The sequence below is a fragment of the Pelodiscus sinensis genome, chromosome 2 (assembly GCF_052426305.1).
Source record: "Pelodiscus sinensis isolate ZL-2025 chromosome 2, ASM5242630v1, whole genome shotgun sequence".
Classification (NCBI taxonomy): Eukaryota; Metazoa; Chordata; order Testudines; family Trionychidae; genus Pelodiscus; species Pelodiscus sinensis.
In genome coordinates this window covers 18635122-18656213 of record NC_143053.1, presented here as the reverse complement: position 1 = coordinate 18656213, position 21092 = coordinate 18635122, and positions in this window count along the sequence as shown.

The following is a 21092-nucleotide window of genomic DNA, read 5'->3' as shown; positions in this document are numbered from 1 at the left end:
TTGTCATACCAATGCATGTCAAGTACTAATTCCTCTGAAAGAGTTCAGAAACCAGCTTTGGTCTGTGAACAAGATAAAGCATCTTTCTCGCATCTTTCAATGCATGTGATCAGATCATGCAAGCTTAAACAGTTATTCTGGTGTATGGTCACATTTAGCAGCCTTTTCCTATTAACTAGAAATGTTGGATAAAAGTCTAATATAATGCAATCTCTTTTCCCCCAAGAAATTATTGCTTTTCTGAATAAGGGTCTGTTATTGTTTTTATATGGATAAGACTTTCTATTATAAACAAATATGATTTACATTGTTTTCAGGGTTTTTTCATTTTCAGTTAATTCACCGTCATCCTTATCCATGGCTGATTGTGGTAGGGAAGTAAAGGATTAACTGGTTACCCAGTTACCTGGTAAGCATTCACCTTATTGGCATGCTTACCGGGGTAACCAATTTAACCTGTACCCGGCTCAGCCAGAGCATCTCCCCACCCATGGTGTGATTCGACGGGTCCTGCCTGGCCAGGCTGGAGTAGATCCTGCCCACTGTACAATGAGGTGGGATGGTTAAGTGGTCAAACATATAGTTTAACCTATTAACATTTTAAATGGGATTTTCCATCTCTAGTTTTGGAGTTTGTGAGGTACTGTTTTACCTCTCTTAAATACTTAAAACAAAGGAAAACTTTCTAAGTGAGACATTTTCTAAATAGATCAGTTAATAAAATTTAAATCTGTAGCTCAGTAATTCAACTAGTCCTCCTTTACCTATGGTGCTTGGCTAATAACATTGTCTTAATGCTCAGGGATGTTTGGGAAGGTAAATACATCAAAGATTGTGAAGAGCTAAGATACTATGGTCATGAAGGAATGACCATAGTAACCTTGTGATAAACCAGCTGTGATGTATTTATTCTCCAAACCCCAGGATGCAGGACAGTGCTTTTATCTTCATGTTACAGATGGGTAAGTGAGGCAGAGAGAGACTGTGATTTGCCAGAAGCCACTCAAAGAGGCTGCAACAGACAATTAACTAAGAACTCAGGTTGTTCAAAGCTTAGTGCCTTAACTACTGACCTGTTCTTCCTCTTGAAACCTGGCATGCAATTCTTTAACAATGCTGAGGAAGCCAGTTTGTCCGTGCAATTTGAAATTTCACTGCACATTTAAATTAATTTTTATGTCCACAGACACAACCACTTACTTTTGCTATCACTTTTGAGCTTCCAAAAGGGTTTATTCAATTAATTGACATGTATTGGAAATATAGCAGCACACCCACACTTGTAAATTACTTGCACTGTTGCCAGTTTTAATGTGCAACTATATATTTTGAGTATTTAACCTTGGCATATCTTTTTGAAAAGGGAGAGCTTAATGTATAAAACAAACACTAACCCATTAATACCACCAGCCCATGTTAACAGAAAAGGATGCAGCAAAACAGTGTCTGCAATCAAACATCCGCTGGCATGGGAAAACATTTTCAGACCACTTTACCTCAGTCACATATTGGAGAGTCTAATTAGAGTTCCTCATATCTTGTAGTTTTAAAGCAAGTGTGAACAAGATCTGTTTGGAGACTTTCAAACAGCTTCCTAAGGGCCATTATGGGTTATTATTATACATACCACAATTTTTCTGGGGGACTTTTAGTCTTTTGTAAGTATTTCAGCAGCTGGCTAGTAAGTTGATTACAAGAAATAAAACTGAGAAAGTTGCATGAATAACGAGAACTAATGAAGAGGCAAGGAAAGAAAATTATTACTATGCTGCCAAACCAAGTCTGTAGGCTGACAAGAAACCAAATAGGTGGTTTAAAAAGCTCTGAGTAACAAAGTTACTAGTATAATGGGACTTTTTAATGGTATTTCTACTGGGGAGAGAGGAGGACAGGCTTAACACAATGCCATACATCTAAGTGTCCCAGAATGTTGGAGAAGTCTGCTGGTGTAACGTTTTGAATGAAAACCATTGATCCAAACACTTCTAAGCTTTGTACTTTGGGTCCATCTCTATGCTTCACTGGATTTTGTATAAACTTAAAAAACAACAAATGGTCTGGTAACACTTTATAGACTAACAAAACATGTAGATGGTATCATGAGCTTTCATGGGCACAGGAGACTTATTCAGATGACTGGTGTTTGCACATCCTAAATTCAAAACTCCAGTCATCTGAAGAAGTGGGCTGTGCCCACGAAAGCTCATGATACCATCTACATGTTTTGTTAGTCTGTTCAGCATAAATTTAAAAAACAACAAATGGTCTGGTAGCACTTTATAGACTTACTCAACTACCCCCTGAAGCTTCTGGATTTTGAATGTATGTCTAAGTGGGAGAGCTGAGCCCAGGAGAGATACTCAGGTAGAAGAATGTTACTCAGGTGCTCAGAGTTTGTCTATGCAGCAATGGGCTTGCGGGATAAAAATACCTATGTGCACGCTCGAGCTCAGGCGCCAACCCTGGAGACGCTTTCCCCACCCCATTCCTCAGACTTCCAAGCTCAAATGTCCACATAGCTATTTTCAGTCCCACAGCATGAAACCCATGAGCTGCAGTTCTGGTGCTCTGACACTCGTTGCCACTTTTTTGTGCATAGCCGTGCCTTCAGGCATGTTTTCCTTACTCTCTCCGAGCAACTGAAATCTCTCAATCTTTGGATTTTTATTTTACTGCTTTGGAGCTTAAGAGGTAAATTCTCTTTGTTGGGCTGCAAATCTTAGTTCCTGAACTCAACTGAGCATCAAGGGAAGGGCCGTCATACTGGTGCAGGGGAGGGCACGGAAAAGCAGAAATACTACCTCTTTGTGACTAACAGCCTTAAAGGGAAATGTGTATGCCGCCTCATACTCTCTCTTGTGGGAGACAGATGAACTTTCTCCTGTGTATCTGTACCGTGACATACACTCCCATGTAACTTGTGGTGGCATGTGACTTTACCAGCTAGAATAACTTAATCCCACCTTTTGGCTTATTTTTTTAATGAATGTTCTCCATCCTCTTCAGCATTTCCAAGGTGCCCAGCTGAGTGTAGCAGACACGTGTCCATCTAACTTCTGGCATTAGGTTGGGTGAGTGGCCTTGGTTCTGTGCACATATAGGCTGAGACAAGTGCCGAACTCTACTGACTTTTAACCCCTTTGTGGCTGAGCATTGTACTTCTATCTTATGGGCATTTTACAGGCCATGCACAGAGTCCAGGTATTGACACTACATCTCCTGGGGAACTGATTTGAATATTATCTGCCTGCTGCTTAATGAGGATGTCTTCCTAGAAATGTAGTGATGCTTAGGTCTTAACCGTATCTCAAACTAATGATTATTCTGTCTATTAGCACAGCTTTCAGTCTCACCATTGCTAAATAGATACAGAAAGTCTGATTGACTTCACCGCTGCCTGGATGGCTAATTTCAATCCTTACCATCATGCTGAGCTACCTTACTGCTTCTGGCAGTGGTGGCTGAATCTCTCTCCCAGAGTTGGTAGTTTTTCCTGCTAAATCCATTCATCTATACAATGGCCTGATGGGCTCTACTGATAGCTGAACAACAGTATTTGTTTCTACTGAAATAGCATCTGCAGCTAACTGCAAAGTCCTCTTAATGGGGAAGAAAGGCTCCTGTAGCATGTGTCCTATAGCATGGTGTGCCTGTAGCATGTGTTCTGATTCTGTTAGCACAGAGCTCTTCAGTCCTCAAATGGCTTTGTACACAAGCTATGAAACAGTTCTGTCTTGTAGACAAGTATCACTGCTGCCTGGGTTTCTGAGGGGGAGAAGGGACACTGAGGCAGGGAGGAGTTAATGTGTCACTTGAACAAGGCCAAAGAATCCTTGTCGCTGTGAGGACAGAACTTGTGAGCTCCCAGTGTCCTATGACCAAATCTCATCTAACAGGAGTCACAACCTCTTCAAAGCAATGGTTTGCAACCTCCATTTCAGGTTTGCAGTACGTTGGCCATACTAATTTTGCACCTCTGAAGTTGAAAAGATCTTTGCAGAGGAAATTGAGGTGCAGGAAGTAAGCGTCTGCTCATCCCCATTTCCCATTGATGACAATGCGATGTGCAAGTCAGGATTTGGTCCCAAATGATGAGCCTAAACACAACGGAAGCTTGTGGAAAAGTCAGCATAAAATCTTAGCTCTTCTGGTTCCCACTCGTGTGCTTTAACCTTAGAACGTCTGGCTCTGCAAGTTTGGGAGGAAGAAGTTTATTAGATAAAAGTGGTTAAAGCAATAATGCCACCGAGCTACACACGCAACTCCTACTGACTTTTAGGGAGGCCTGTACGTGGAATGATGGAAAGGTGAGGTTAAGAATTCACTTAAAAGTCATTAGGCTGCTGTTATGGCTGTTCCCCACTCTGGTACTCCGAGTGCAGAAGGTGAAGTCCAGCAAGTGAACTTCAAAACTGTGCCTTTACAGGCACTGATTACAAAATCATAATACACAGATTTTGGGGAATTGCTGCCACCATTAAATGCTTTTTGATTCCTAAAAACCAGGGGTGAACACTTAAAATCACTCCTAAGGTACCTCAAGCTCTTTTGCCCTAAAAGAGCTTGAAAAAAGAAAAGAGAAAAAAAATCTGCAGTCTCTGGTAGCTGACCCCTCAGTCAGAGACATACAGATACATACAGACAGACAGACTGCCTAGGACAGCAAAATCAAATCATCACCTTTAAAAAAAAGTGATTTTTATTACAAAACAAAAGATACCCTTGATAAAGGATGCTTGGTTGCTAAATGTTACAGAGCAACTAAGAAAAACAAATTAAAACACAGAAAAGACTCGGCACAATGCTTAGATGATAGTAAATGGGGAGGGGAGGCACAGAACCACACAGAGCAGTTCAAACCAAACCACAAAATAAAGAAAAATAACCCTGAACACAACTGGATTCACTTTTCCTTACTTCCAATTTTCTCTTTGTTCAGACCATTCCCATGCCCTGAATTCTGTGGGGGCATGGTAGTCCTGCCTGGGTTTAAATCACTCTGTGTGTGTCAACTCCTGATTTCTCTCTCCCACACAAAGAAAGCAGGCAAGGAACCTATATCCAATTCAAATTTCAACCGTCTATCTTGATTGGTTCTCCTGGGCCCCCTGGCCATCACGATTGCTAGCTACTTGGGCCTAACCCCTGAGACACTGAGTGCTGGTCAGCTCTCCTCCTGACCATTAGAGCTGCTAACACTGTCAAAAGCACTGAGTCAAAAGTACAACTCGGCTCATGCACAGATTTGACTCACTTCAGTAGTATCGCCTTTACTTTAGGTTAACCGCCCCGGAAATGTGTGGTTTTGGTAAAACTAATGGTGCTATTTAGTTATAATCGTGTACTTAAAATCAAAACGTACAGTCAGTTTAACTTCTGTGCAAGGAAAGATAATGGAACAAGTAATTAAGGAATTCATCTGCAAACATCTGGAAGATAAGGTGATAGGTAACAGCCAGCATGGATTTGTAACAAATCATGTCAAACCAATCTGATAGTTTTCTTTGATAGAATAACAAGTCTTGTGGATAAGAGAGAAGGGGTGAATGTATATACCTAGACTTTTGTAAGGCATTTGATACGGTCTCGCACAATCTTCTTATCAATAAACTAGGCAAATGCAACTTATATGGGGCTAAAATAAGGGTGCGTAACTGGCTGGATAACCATTCTCAGGGTATGTCTACACTACCACCCTAGTTCGAACTAGGGTGGTAATGTAGGCAACCGGAGTTGCAAATGAAGCCCGGGATTTGAATTTCCCAGGCTTCATTTGCATATTGCCGGGCGCCGCCACTTTTAAATGTCCACTAGTGCGGACTGCGTGCCCCGCGGCTACACGTGGCACGGACTAGGTAGTTCGGATTAGGCGCCCTATTCCGAACTACTGTTACTCCTCGAATAGGAAGCCAAATCCGAACTACCTAGTCCGTGCCACGTGTAGCCGCGGGGCACGGAGTCCGCACTAGCGGACATTTAAAAATGGCGGCACCTGGCAATATGCAAATGAAGCCCGGGAAATTCAAATCCCGGGCTTCATTTGCAACTCCGGTTGCCTACATTACTGCCCTAGTTCGAACTAGGTTGGTAGTGTAGACATACCCTCAGAGAGTAGTTGTTAATGGTTTCACAATCCTGCTGGAAGGGCATAACAAGTGGGGTTCCACAGGGGTCTGTTTTGGGACTGGTTCAATATCTTCATCAACCATTTAGATATTAGCATAAAGAATACGCTTATTAAGTTTGCAGATGATATGAAGCTGGGAGGGGTTGCAACTGCTTTGGAGCATAGGGTCATAATTCAAAATGATCTGGACAAACTGGAGAATGGTCTGAAGTAAATAGAATGAAGTTTAATAAGGACAAATGCAAAGTACTTCACTTAGGAAGGAACAATCAGTTTCACACATACAGAATGGGAAGCGACTGTGTAGGAAGGAGCACTGCAGAAAGAGATCTAGGGGTCATAGTGGACCATAAGGTAAATATGAGTCAACAGTGTGACGCAGTTGCAAAAAAAGCAAACATGATTCTGGGATGAATTAACAGGAGTGTTGTGAGCAAGACACAAGAAATCATTCTTCCACTCTACTCTGCACTAACTAGGCCTCAATTGGAGTATTGTGTCCAATTCTGGGTACCACATTTCAAGAAGGATGTGGAGAAATTGGAGAGGATCCAGAGAAGAGCAACAAGAATGATTAAAGGTCTAGATAACATGATCTATGAGGGAAGACTGAAAGAATTGGGCTTGTTTAGTTTGGAAAGGAGAAGACAGACATGATAGAGGCTTTAAAAGGGTGTGTCAAGGTATCTAAAAGGGAGTGTCAAGGAGGAGGGAGAAAAATTGTTCTTCTTGGCCTCTGAGGATAGGACAAGAAGTAATGGGCTTAAACTACAGCAAGGGAAGTTTAGAAAAAATTCCTAGCTGTCAGGGTGGCTAAACACTGAAATATATTGCTTAGGGAGGTTGTGGAATCTCCTTTTCTGGAGATATTTAAGAGCAAGTTAGATAGACATCCATCAGGGATGGTCTAGATGGTACTGGATCCTGCTGTGAGGGCAGGGGACTGGGCCTGATGACCTCTCGAGGTCCCTTCCAATTATAGTGTTCTATGATTCTATGAACTCCTGTTATGCAGGACCATGCATTATCATCAGCGTTTAAGTGTTTTGTTGTTTGATTCTGAAAACAATGGAAATTAGTTTGGCTTAAAGTAAAGCCCCACAACCAAACTCCCCCTTTGGACTGGTGGTTCCAAATCTGAACCAAAGTTTGGACCCATATATCACAAATCATTCCTAACTTTACAAGGAGTCAGAGCTGAGAGAAGACATCGTAACCTAAGGCAGAGGCATATATGAAATTATAGCAAATCAGTTATTCTTCATAGCAGCCGTATCATGGAGTGCTGCTGTCTGTCAGTAAGAGAGAACCTGTAAGAGTTGATGGAACACATCAAGCTGCAAAAGTGATGGTTTATGTAAGGCTGCCCCAAAGCAAAAGTGAATAATCTGGGAATAGTTAGTTTACATTGATTGTGTTTTAGTAGAATTCTTGGGGCTTCCACTCAAGGAGACTACAGAAATCAGGAAGTAGTTCCAGGGAGGTGAGCTTCCTATTAACTGTGTATGAATTAAATTTTACTCTTCTAGGGCTTGGTCCTGCTTCTATGGAAATCAGTCAGTTATCACACTGATCTTAATGGCACAGAATCAATCCCATATCACACTTGAATCTATAGATAGCTAAGAAGGTAAATACCACTTTCCCCTTTTACAGAAAGACTACATCTTGGGGACGTAAAGTGTCATGCCTGGGGTACTACAACAGAACTTGTGGAGGAAGGATGGTTTTGCAGCTTTGGCACTGGATTATAATTCAGAGAACTGTGATCAGTTTTCAGATCTACTACAGACTTCCTGTGTCACCTTGGATGACTCAATTAATCTCTGTGTGCTTCAGTTCCCCGTGTCTAAAACAGTACTTCCTTTGGCTGTCTTGCCTAATTAGATTATAAGCATGCCAATGTGGGGACTGTCTGTTTTTTTTACAGCACCTAGTGCAATGGGATCTTGATGTCACTTGGAGCCATTACGTACCATGGTAATATAAACACAGGCCAATGGAAAAGGAAGGAATTGATCCCAGCTGTATGTTTTCCTTCCTCCATATTCTGATTGCTTGACCATGTTGCCTCCAGAGGCATAAGGTCTGTTACTTTTGCCAAAAAAGAGTGTTGGGTTTTATGGCTGTGTCAAGGTTTCAGGACCAAAGTCGATCCAGTGAGTTCTCTTAAATCATGGCTTACGACAGAACCTTAGAAAGAGGAGGGCAAATGTGGAATCTCCTTTGAAATACATAAGTGAGCACTGGAAAATAGCATCTCTGTGTCCTGTTGCTAAGGAGATGATGTTCCTCCCCTTTTAAAGGGGGCCATAACCAGATATATGGGTCTCTGGTCACAGCTTTCTTATGGTTACAACACTGGACTAGTACTCTGGGTTCTGTGCCCCACACTGCTATGGGCTTCTTGCATAACCTTGGATAAGTCATTCCTGGCCTCAGTTCTTATTCTGTAAAATGGGGATAAAGATGCATCTCCTGCCTCACAAAGCTGTTGTGAGGATGAAATCATTCTCTGCAGTGTGCTCAGATATCATAGAGGTGAGTAATGTGAGTACCTTTGAGGGCTTGTCATTGGTACTGAAATTTATCCTCAACCTGGGATTACCTGTCTGAGATTATTTATTACCAGGTCTGACGATGGACTTTGTTGGGCCCTGGGTAATGTGGGGTGCATGTGCGGGAGCTCGACTCTGTGCTCCCTGGAAGGGATGGGGCTTTGAGTGGGTGGGGTAAGGCTAAAGGCAGCCAGCCCTCAGGGCTGCCTGAACCTCGCCGCACGACCTCTAGTCAGTCCTCAGCACTGCCTAGAACTCCGGCGGTGATTTAAAGATCACATGGGGTTTTGGCCTGGAACCCTGGGCCCTTTTAAATTGCCAAGCACCAGGGCAACTGCTCCCTTTGCCCACCTTGTCAGCAGCCATGTTTGTTGCCACAAACGAATGACCCCTGAAACGAAGGATAGATAAACGTTGGTGCTTGCTTTTGAGCCGAATGTGCTACCCTATTATTTCAGGAGTCCTTCTTAACAGTTTTGGGTGGTGCGTTTCATTTTGGATCTAGTTCAGCTCTGTCAGAGCCTTCCTTGCACGCGATGGCCCACTGAACAGCATGGCTGGCTGATTTTGGAGACACACTAATTTGGGCATCATACTCACTATTCCAGAAAAGGACTCTTATTGCTTACATGTGAGACTTTGTTTCCTGTCATTGTTAGGAAGTATTTTGAGGAGGTTGTACGGCCTTTGTTATATAGCAGGTCAGACTAGATGATCACACTAGTCCCTTCTGGCTTTGGCGGGGAGGTCTATGAATCATGGTCCTCCTTTAATTTTCTGCTCCACTGATGATGCCCATCTCAATGCCCTTTTTGTTCTTTTATGCTTCGCACCTTCTGTCATTTGACCACACTCCCCCATGTATAAAATGCTCTCCCTGGATCAGTTTTTCAAACCATTGATATGTAGCATGATAACTAAGGATAGACTCAAGACAATGTTCAAAAATCCAAAATTCAAGTATGTTTGTAGCTTAAGTACAGATTTGAGCCCATTTCAAATATAGATGGTAATAGGGACTGTCTTTTTAAATTTTGTTCTGTGTTGGTACAGCACCTAGCACAATAGGGACCCAATCCATGATTGGGCCCCATAGGCACTGTGGGAGTACAAACAATAATAATATAGTTTGCATGTATATGAGGACTTGGAGCTAAGGCTCTCAGAGTGCTTTACAAACATTAGAGGGAAATTTTATCCTTGTTCAGAGAGCCTGTACACACTCTAATCAAAATGTAAGTCCCACTGATACCATACTTATCATTGCTCATGTGGGGCACACTCTTTGTGTGGGACTCATTACACAGAGTGATTCGGTGCCATCACGAATTAAGCGCCTGTCCCTCAGGAGTATTACCACCACAGTTTTAAAATGGGGAAAGTAACATTGACCTGGTTTGCCCGAGATCACGTGAGAAGTCTGTCTCAGAGCAGAGAACAAAACAGATCTTGTCCCTTTTTGATCATGAGGCCCAATATTTAAATTTATATTTTTCCCCTTGGCAACGTTTTTAAGCAGGGAGACTTGATCATAAATACAGAGATACAATGGAAGTTTTCTGTTACCCTGAGAAATGTGGAGAAAGGGGTGAGATTAAAGTACATTTTCTAGAAGGGTGAAATTCTTCTTGCCATGTGTTCTACAGCTCCATCCTCTGAGTATGGATGGAAAATTGCTTTATTGTTCCTCTGGCTGGTTTCTCTGTTAGGTAGGACATTCTTGGCAAACACAAGAAGTTCTTCAAACAGTATTATGCTGAATGTATTCAGAGCTTTGGGTTAGGCCCATTCCTAGCCTGTAGTGTGCAGGCATATCTCTATTCCATTTGTGTGTCACACAAGAAGAAACCACTTGGTGAACGAGCACAGCTATTGGTCTGTTGATGGAGCAGCAGTTTCACTTATATCCTCAGGCCAAGCACATTTCCTACTGGCATGTTTCCCACCCTCCCCCTTTGGCTGGTGCCTGTTGACATGAAGGGACCTTTTCTTTGCCATCATATTCCCTGACAAGCCCCCTTTTCAGAGGGGCTGCCAATCAAGCTGAGGCTAAGACTTTCATTTGAAGTGTGGAGTGAAGTCCGGCTGATTAAAATACAAGGTTCCCTCACAGAGCTAAATCCATTGGAGGCACTATTGTTGGTTTCATCACACAGAACTATAATGTGTATCATTTCTTACACTTTGTCAGTCTGTTTCTGAACAAGATACCAAATCACAACTTTATTGAAACCCCATCGGGTAGCAAAGTATAGTCCCATAACAGGGTAGTGTGCAGGGAATATCATCTGCTACAGTCCGATCCTCGCCTGGTGTAAATCAGCACAGCTTTTGACTTCAACGAAGCTTTTCTGATTTAGCTCTGGCGCATGGTTTTTCTGAAAAGCTCCTCGCAATTCATTAGCCTGAAATCACAAGGGAATTTTTTTCCCCTCAGCGTTTCACTGAGTTGATATATGGATTCTGTGAGGCAAAAAGAAAGGTTAGTCAAATATTTGCACAAAGGAATGTTGCATCTCCTATCTAGCGTGACCGATTGGCATCAGAAGAAATACCTTCCCCCACGTAACAGGAAGTCAGGCACCATGTTACACTGTCAGTGTCAACAAATGAAAAATGCAAGGAGCCAGTGTGACATCATGGGTAGGGGGACAGCTCAAAGATCTGAGGGTAAAGAGAAAAAAATAGTGGTAGACATGGAATAGCGAGCCCCACAAGATACAGTAGCTTGCAGATTAAAGATTAGGGCAGCAGGAAAGAGGCTATCTTAAGGAGAGAAAGAATCTACAATTTAGATCAATTAACAACTAAAGAAGTAAAGTCAAGGATGAAATATAGGCATGAGGTAGCGAAGGGACACATTCTGCCATCTGTAATGAGGAGGGTGTGGTCATGCTTCAATGGCACAGATCTTTAGCTGGCATGAATCAATGTAGCACCACAGCAGCCAGTGAGGTTACACCAAATTACACCAAGTGAGGATCTGACCCAGTGTGAGTCAAGATAGTGGAATCTAGCCCTAAATGAGTGGTGGGCAACTGTGGCCTGAGGACTGCATGAGGCCCATCGGGCCCATATGTGGCCCACCAGACATTTTGATTACCGTTCCCCATGCGCAGGGTAGCCAGATTCTACGGGTTTCTGACAATGTAGGGTTTTTTCCCTACTGATATTACTAAAGTGACACACATTTAAAGCAAGGGCTTGTGAAGGGAGGTGCATGCTGATTGCCCACAACATTGACTGTGAGAGCCATGTGCTCCCTTTGTATCCAATCAAAGAGCTGCTACGGTTCAGTTGACACAGCCTGCAAATTCTAGGCGCGCAAGCACAGGTAGCAAAACTACCCTACCCTGGGAGACTGTCTTGGTTACAAAAATCTTGTGGCCATTGAGATTGAGGGCCTCTCATATGGCCCACTCAGAAAGCCAGGACAAAGCTAATTGCCTGCATCCATTGGGGGCAAGTCTATAAGAAAAGCAGCGGGTGGGCAAAAGCCATGTGAGCCAATGTAGCCCTGTTGAGGAAATCATCAGTAGGATAAACAAACAAACAAACAAATGAAGAGAGGGCAGGAGAAATGTCCCTCCTTATCTCTCTAATGGTGGCCCCATGGCTTGCATATACAGTGGGTTATGCCCATGAAAGCTCATGAGACCATCTACATTTTTTGTTAGTTTCTAAGGTGCTGCAACACTATTTGTTATTTTTAAAGGTTTTTTTCATATACAAATGCATCATTTTATTACTTAGCTTGTAAATCTTGATTGCCTGGGCTTCTCTGCTCAGTGTCCCCTTCAGGTTCCCTGGTTTAGACCCTTTGACCGTCACACCTGTCCTTGTTATTTTTACTGTTGTCCCCCATAAGTATTTGAATCCCAGCCTCAGTGGATCCTCCTCTTAGGCTTGGGGAAGTTCCTTTAGCTATGTGCAGGCTTGAGTAGGGACCCAATAGTACAATGGGGGCTGGGACCGCTAGGTACTACAAGAATACAAATAATGCTTAATGGGCCAGGAGGCTGGCATGTATTCTGGCTTACACCTAAACTAGAGTATTGTGTTCAGTTCTGGGCACTTAACATTAGAAAGATCATGATAAATTGGAGGGAATTCAGGAAAGTGTGTGAGGGGTGAGGCAGGGGGAAGATGAAATGTTCTAGCTTAATAACCAAGCTTTGAAATATGTAGCTTGGCTATATGATGAGTGGCGATATAAGCATAGGAAGGGCTTGGATAGTAAGGAGAGGAGAATTATTAAGAGTTATCCAAGCGGGTGAATAAAGCAGCAGGATGACATTGAGGAAAGGAAAATGTAGGCTGAATATCAAACCTTTCCTAGCAGTACGTTCTATTATTAGACTGGAAGAGGCTCCAAAAGGGAGGGGTAAAGCCCCACTTGCTTAAGACTTTTAAAGTTAGATTGGACATAGTACTCAAACGAGAGCTTCTTCAGTGGTCGGTGAGTGACTGGCTGACCTACCTGCAATTTTCATTGCTCCATTCCTAATCTTTGCACAATGGTGCAGTGAACCCAGCTGCTGCCTTTCAAGTATACATCTGAGGAAACACACATGCAAGAGGATCTGTTTGCTTGGAGACTGGTTTCCCCACTCTCTTAAAGAGGGCGAGCACTGAACAAGGGGCTTTCCTAATTCAAGACAACAGTTCTGCACTCTTTAATGATTAATCAGAGGAAACCCAATGTTTTGCAGTTGCATTTCTGGGCCAGCTTCCCTTTTTTGAATGAATAAATGGCCCAAAAGAGCCTGTACATGAAGGGAAAAACAGTCCTATCTGGAGTGAGCTCTTTCTTTACTACTGTGATCTACCATGTTCCTTCCTTGGAAAATAGTGATCTGAAAGTAGAGTGGGAACTCCTCTGAGTAAATCAAATGGGACTGTGTAGGATTCCTATGTACTGTGCCTATCAAACTCTTGGTGATAAGTTATTCTATGTGGCTGACCTCCACTTGAATCTTTCAGATAGTGAAGGCTGAAGTTATAGCAGACTGAAAATACTCCCGGGACCCTAGACTTTTCTTATTTTCTGCACAGTCGTTGGAGTTCAAACCTAAATGAACATCAGCCTGGATTAGGATGTTCACATTTAGCTCTGTATTTCCTTATTTATCTGGGCTTAACTCAGCAGTTTAAACACAATTTCATTGTAGCTGAATGTCTCTGTCGATGAAACAACATGCTGGGTTTTATCTTGTGAACAAAGAGATGCCATAGATCCTGTGTGTGTATTGGGGTAGTGGTGGGGAGGGGGAATATTTTCTGTTTCATGTCATAGTGCCTAAGAACCCCAGTCATGTTGCAGGATCCCATTGTGGTGGGTGCTGTACAAACAGAATAAAAAGCTCTTGCCTCAAAGTGCTTACAATCTAATTACTAGAGCCCTGCGTAGATACAAGATTTGTATCCACATCTGCATCCATATCCGCAAAAATGAAATGTGGATATCCGTATCCATCTCTGCGGATGCGGATACTCAAAGATACAAAGTGGCTATCCGTGGGTGTACAGGGCTCTACTAATTACAAGACAATAGACAACAGGTGGATACCGACAGAGACTGGGAACATAAGGAAACCATTTAATCTCGCTTTTGTTGGGTGGAAGGAGCTAGATCCATCTTGCTGATTGTCTGCCCAGCCTTGATCCCAAGTTATAGTAACCTTGGGGCTTCTCTAACAGATCACAGCTGCCAGGGGTCCCTAAGAGATTGTCAGCTCCCAGGACCTATGAGAAGGTGGCTTGATATGTCTGCTGTTGGCTCACTGTGGATTCTCTAATGCTATAGGTATCCACCCTGCACAACCTCTCTGTGCCACCTGAATGGTACAAAGGGAGAAGGCCTTTTATGGGCTGTATGTAACTTGTGCTATTCCAGCCACTAAGGTGTTAATGGGAAAATTAGTTGTTGTCTCAGTTGAGGCTAATTGCTGGACCTATCACAGCTGAGGGGAGAAAAGGGCTGAAGATCAGAAGACAGAGATGTGGCTTCCTGAGAGGCTACTGCCCAAAGGAGCTCTTGCAGCAACAGACTGCCAAGAAGCTGCTTAGGAAGTCAGCTTTTCAGAGAGGAGGATTTGAACATGAGTCTGGGAAAAGCCTCTAGGAAGGAAGCAACTAAGGGAAGCAGCAAAGGCCTGAGGGAAACAGATTCTGATTGCTTTAGGCAGGATCCCTGGGCTGGAACCCAGAAGAATGGGTAGCCCTGGATTCCCCTACTAGCCCTAGCAGAGGACTTCAGAACAAAGGAGTCAGGACTCGAGGGTGGACTGAGACTGTTGACCCTTCCCAGGGTCATAGGACTCCTGGTCCACAAGGCTTTTTATTGCCGTGGAAAGGGAAAGACTTATTAAGAACCTAGTTGGATGGAATCAAACAGAAAAGCACTAGCCACAGAACTACACAGTGGCTGGACCAGAAGGTAAATAAACTTGACACTCTGTAGCATCCTGCTCAGCTGTGGAAAGGCACCAGCTGGTGAGTGAATCCCTATATATTTACCCACAAAAACCTTCCTTATCTCTGACTTAATTTGCTGATCTGTGCCTCTTATGAATGCAAGACTTAACAAGCCAAGAAATAAGCATTTACATCCAGAGAGAACGTGTGCCTCCCAATAATGGGTAGGGCACAGAGTGGGGCCTTTGACTTCAGCAGTGTCACTGAGACTGTGAAGGCGCCGTACAAGCCAAGCAGCAAATCTGGGGAGTGAGAGGGAATGTGGCCCTGCATGCCTCCCCACGTGTAGTCTCTGTTTAAATCATTCAGCACCCCATCTACACTCCACTCCCTGGGTCCTTTTCTCAGCCTTTGTTATCTTCCTTCTGTGACCCGCAGCCCAAATATGAATATAAGAACGGCCATTATGGGTCAGATCAAAGGTCCATTTAGCCCCATATCCTGTCTTACAACAGTGACCAATGCCAGGTGCCTGAGAGGGAATGAACAGAACAGGTAATCATCAAGTGATCCCTCTCCTGTCACCCATTCCCAGCCTCTGACAAACAGAGGCTAGGGGCACCATTCCTACCCATCCTGACTAATAGCTATTGATGGATCTATCCTTCATGAATTTATCTAATTCTTTTTTGAACCCTGTTAAAGTCCTGTTCTTCACACATTCTCTGGCAAGGAGTTCTACAGGTTGACACTGCATTGTGTGAAGAAGTACTTCCTCTTGTTGGTTTTAAACCTGATACCTATTAATTTCATTTGGTGACTCCTAGTTCTTGTGTTATGGGAACAGGTAAATAACTTTTCCTTATTTGCCTTCTCTCACATTTCCCTTAGTCTTCTCTTTTTTAAGCAGAAAAGTCTCTGTCTTATGAATCTCTCCTCATATGGCAACTGCTCCAAACCTCTAATCATTTTTATTGCCCTCGTCCACATGATCATCCAGAACAACTAACAACCATGTTTTTTAGTCATGTGGTTTGATGATTAGAACTGGTATGGTTTTCTGAAATTGCACTATGATTAGCTCCTTAGGGGGGTTTGAATGTGTGTACAAGGTGTGGTATCAGGCTACATTTAGTGGCTGCAAGATGTCTTCTGAAAAGATATGAGAATGGGCAACTGCCAGCTGTTAGTGATTCTTCTGAATTGGGTATTAGGATTTTCTGAAACATTTGTGACTTCTGTGTAATTTTATGTGCAAATTTCAGTTTCTAAATGTGTATGTGTAACCCACATACCTCCTGGGTGCGGGTTACTGTCCCATCTAGTGGCACTTACAGAGAGAATAATGAGTGTGCGCTATAGCCTTAGCTAATAGTCAGCTGGCTTTTAGCTCAAGTGGTAGAGGCTCATGCACTTTTTTCCAAAGGTCTCATGTTTGGTTCTGCCTGTCGACGTTACAAGTGCACTGGTGCAAAATGCTGATGGTCGGAGCAGAAGCTGTTTAGTAGTCTGAAGAGGAGCTGGATTAGCAGTGCCAGTGTGGTAGCTGGAGACACATGAAGCACAGCACTGTAATTTACAACATGGATATACCATCACCTATATGGTGTAGCATCAGTACAGAAATATATACACAGCTAGGATTTTCAGCAACGGATGCCTGAAGTGAGGCTGTTCGGCTAGGATTTTTCAAGAATAATTGGTCATTTGGGAAGCCTCAGTTTTAAGGGAGCCCCACATCTTACAGAGAGACATCTTAAACGTGCCTGGTTTTCAGGAAGGCTGAACCCTTCCTTCCGAAATCAACTCCCCCTCCCACCATGAAAGGTAGGCACCAAAGTCACTCGTTACTTTTGAAAATCCTGATCTAGCTGCCCAAAGAAGCAGCCTGTTTTTTTTTTCAAAAGTGTTGAACAGCCTGCATCTCCCAATGAGCTTAGTGGGCAAAGGAGGCTTGCTGGTGGGAGGACCCTGATTGTAGCTAGTGTTGCATCTACACTGGTGTATGACTGGCTGAGCCTCAGTCAGTTGTGGCTTTGCCCCTACAAATGATTATGGTCCTATCTATTGAGTATGGCCTTCTGATCGGTTAATTGAAGCACTTGTGCTTGCAATGTGCCTTGCATCTGCAATCGAATGGCTGGAGGGACATTGCAACCCGCTTTAGACCTAAGAAATTGCCTGCCGATAAGAGTATTTTGTGCTTTGGAATCCTGGGCTGTAATAAAGGGCCTCGGTGACACCTGTACATCTCCTGAATGATACCCATGCAAACGTAGGTGGTGTGTAATGGAGGCTGGCGAGGCTAAGGCTCCCCAGATCTCATGCTGCCAGGGGGTGGTGAAGCAGTGGATTACCCCACAGGGCATGTGTTCAGTGGGCCTTGTGGAATTTGGGGCCCCTGGAAAAATCTCCCCATGGTATGGCCCCAGGGCTGGAAGAGCCCTTGCTCCCAAACATGGAGCTTTTCCAGTCTTGGAACTGCCATGGAGGGATGATGGAGGGAACTGCCATGGGGGGACTATTGCGGGGGATGGGCCTCAGGGGAAAAAGGCAGAGTCGGGGGAGGAACAGGAGCAGGACTGCAGGGAATGGGTGGAATGGGGTAGGGCCATGGGCGGAAGGAGAAAAATGGGGGAGCAGCTCCAGGCTTGGATCTCAGGCCAGAGCTGAGAAAACTCCGCTGAGGTCCTCTCCCTCCCACCTCCTGGCTTTGACTGTGCTCTCAGCCCACCTCCGCCCAGGCGGGACCCACTGGGAGCTGAGAGCAGCCAGTTGGGATGCAATCTTAGCTGGAAAAGGAGGGGCAGGGGATTAGCCTCCCCAAGGGGACACTGCACCTACTGGCCATGCATGCCACCCATGTCTTTGATGGGGGACTGGCTCTTTCCGTCGCTGCACAAAGAGAAATAAAACAAAGCTCACCCTTTTGAGCTGCGTTGAGCTCACAGGAGTGGAAAAGCAGCAAAACTTTTTTTTTAAAAATATATCATCACCAAAGGAAGCAGATATGACTCTGAATACCTTAGGGAAAGGATCTGCTGAGTAAGATGGTGCTATATTTTTGTAGCCATGTTTGAGGGTGGAACTGCTTTTAAAGGGACTTTCCCAAGGTCAGATAGCAAGTCTCTGGCAAAACTGGAAACACAACCAAGAATCTCTGAATGACTTACAGCTGCTCTAGTTCTGCTGTGGCTCTGACCTTTTTTGTAATTCTACTTCTTTGCTTTCCTCTTTTTTATAGTGCGCTCTCACCCAAGTGTCTGAGCACCTTGCTTGCTTCAGAAGAAATACATGGGTGCAGAAGGATGTTTTAAGGGGGATGTGGTAGTAAAAACTGATTGGAGGCCTGATATAAAACCCATTTCAGTCAATGGGAATCTTTACATGAGTTTTATCCAGACGGTCTTGGAAGCAGGGCATGCTGGCTCTTTAAGAGAGGCTACAGGACCTGTATGGCCTATTTATAATTACAACCCATAATGGAGAGTGTAACCTCAATGAATGCTGGGAGAGGAGGATGGATTAAAATGTGCTTAGTCTAGGGAAGTTGGGGATGAGGTAAGATCTGGTGTGAGAGCTCTGTGCTTAAGTAACTGAGGGAGAAGATAATTAATCTTTCTCCAGAAAATGTGCTCACAAGGTGTTTATTGTAGCCTAGGGAAGAGACTTAGGTGGCAAGAAGGCTGTGAAAGGGCTCAGAGGGAGGCCTGAAGGTGGTATGCAGGCAGAGACAAGAGGGCAAAGGTCTAGTGAAGGGGTCTGCAACCTATGGCTCAGTACGGACCCAAATGTGGCTCTTTTGTCATTCCCAAAATATACACAACTTTTTAAATGAAAATTAATTTGAAATTTTAAAACTGTGTAATTACTCATGTCGGGATGATTTTTTTTTGTCTATTTCACTTTTAACTGTTCATTTTAACAACCATCCACCCTCTCCACTCATTGAGGGTCATGTATATTCTCTTTTTGATTTGTCAAGAAATCCTTCCATTGTCATACATGATGGTGCGAGGAGCTGCAGTGAAAAATTAACATTGGGCAAAATAGCCTGCTGGCATGGTCAAAAAAAGGCGGGAGCTTAAACTCTGCTAATTTTGTGGGTGTATACAGAATTATTTGAGAGGGGAAGCCTTTCACTGATGGGGATTACGTGAAGAGGCACGTGCTAAAAATTGGTCATGAACTATTTGATGAGTTTCACAACAAGAGCAAAAGACATGCCATTATTGGCAAAAACAGACCTGTGAAAATGGCCAATCAAATTGGCAAGGAACAAATGCAAAATTTGAGTACAGCTACTTATTTTTCATTTGCTTTGAACAAGACTACTGACATATTTGATATTAATCAGTTGTTTATTGTGGGATGATATATTTGTGGAAATGCTGTGCACGAAGAAATGATTGAGATATTACCAATGAAAAATCAAACAAGGGGCGAAGGCATCCTTAGAACTGTGGCAAACTTTTTAAATGAGAGAAATACAGGTGAAAAATCTTGTCTGTGAGTATGGATGGTGCAGCTAACATGGTTGACAAATACAGGGGATTCCTTACTCTTGTCAGAACAGCGGAACTGCCTACTTTTGAACTTCCATTGCATTGTGCGTCAGGAGGCACTTTGTGCACAATCTTGTGGAACTGAACTCAGAAATATAATGGGACTGTTCGTTTACATTGTCAGTTGGATTCTTGCCTGAACCCTTAATCACCATCGATTTCAGTCACCTCTAGTGGATTCCTAATACCCCAATCTACTAACGCACAATGTTCACTGGTTCTGTCGTGGCAAAGTTTTGTCTCGTTTTGCTACCCGCATCCATGAGATTAAGTCATTTTTTATATGAAGGGTGTCACACACCAAGCTTTTAGTTTGCGACTGGTTGCTCAAGTTTTATTGTCTTGTCGACATTACCAATCATTTGAATGAGTTGAACCATAAGCTACAAGGGCAAGGGAATACAGTCCTGACTCTGCAGCAGGCAGTGTTTGGATTTGAGTCAAAATTGACTGTCTTCATCAAAGATATTGACACAGGCGGACTGGCACATTTTAAAAGATTATGAATGTTTTGTGATTCGTATCAAAGAGAGAATCCAAATAACAGCCTGGATTTGCAGCAGCTTGCTGGGTTTGTTTGAGATTCTGATGGCATTCAAGTCTTGTTTTGTTGACTTTTGCAAACATAGTGCTCTGTTAACATTTATGATTCATCCACATAAAGCATCTGTTGAAGAACTGGATTTGATAGTCATTCTAGGTATCTCAGTCAGCGATTTAGAAATGGAAATAGCAGATTTCAAGGAGTCAGCTATGTGGGTGGAAAAATTTGTTAAGCTGAATTCTGATTTAGAATGCCTTGCTCATCAATGTGCAGAATTGGCAAAACTGCACAAATGAACTGACATAAAGAAATTGGAGCACGATGATAATCTGATTCTGCAAACTTGGAAAGAACTTCCTACTACATACAACACCATGCAGAATGTCAGCTTGGCCTTACTTTTCAATGTTTGTCTCCATCTATATGTTTGAGCAGGCTTTCTATCATTTGAATCACATCAAAGGTAATTTGCACTCAAAATTGAGAGAGGACAGCCCGAATGCATACATGAAGCTGAATCTGACCAGTTATTACGTAAACTTCAAAGAAATGTGCAAAAAGATTCAGCAGCAGAAGTCCCATTAAACAAAGTCCTTGAGTACAATGTTTCATTTATGCTACTATTAAGCATCATGTCAATTACTAATATTAAATTATGTATTTTTATTCATGCAAATGGGCATTCTTATATGGCTCTTTGTTGGCCACTTGTTCTGAATTTTGATGTTTGATGGTTTGAAAAGGTTGCCGATCCCTGCTCTAGTGGTATTAGCCTTGAATCACCAGAATAAATGACTAAGAATAGCCTAAGATGTTTTGGTTCACCCTGACAGGAAGATATTTTTGCTTTGGCTGGATGGCTAGAGTATCAAACCCCAATG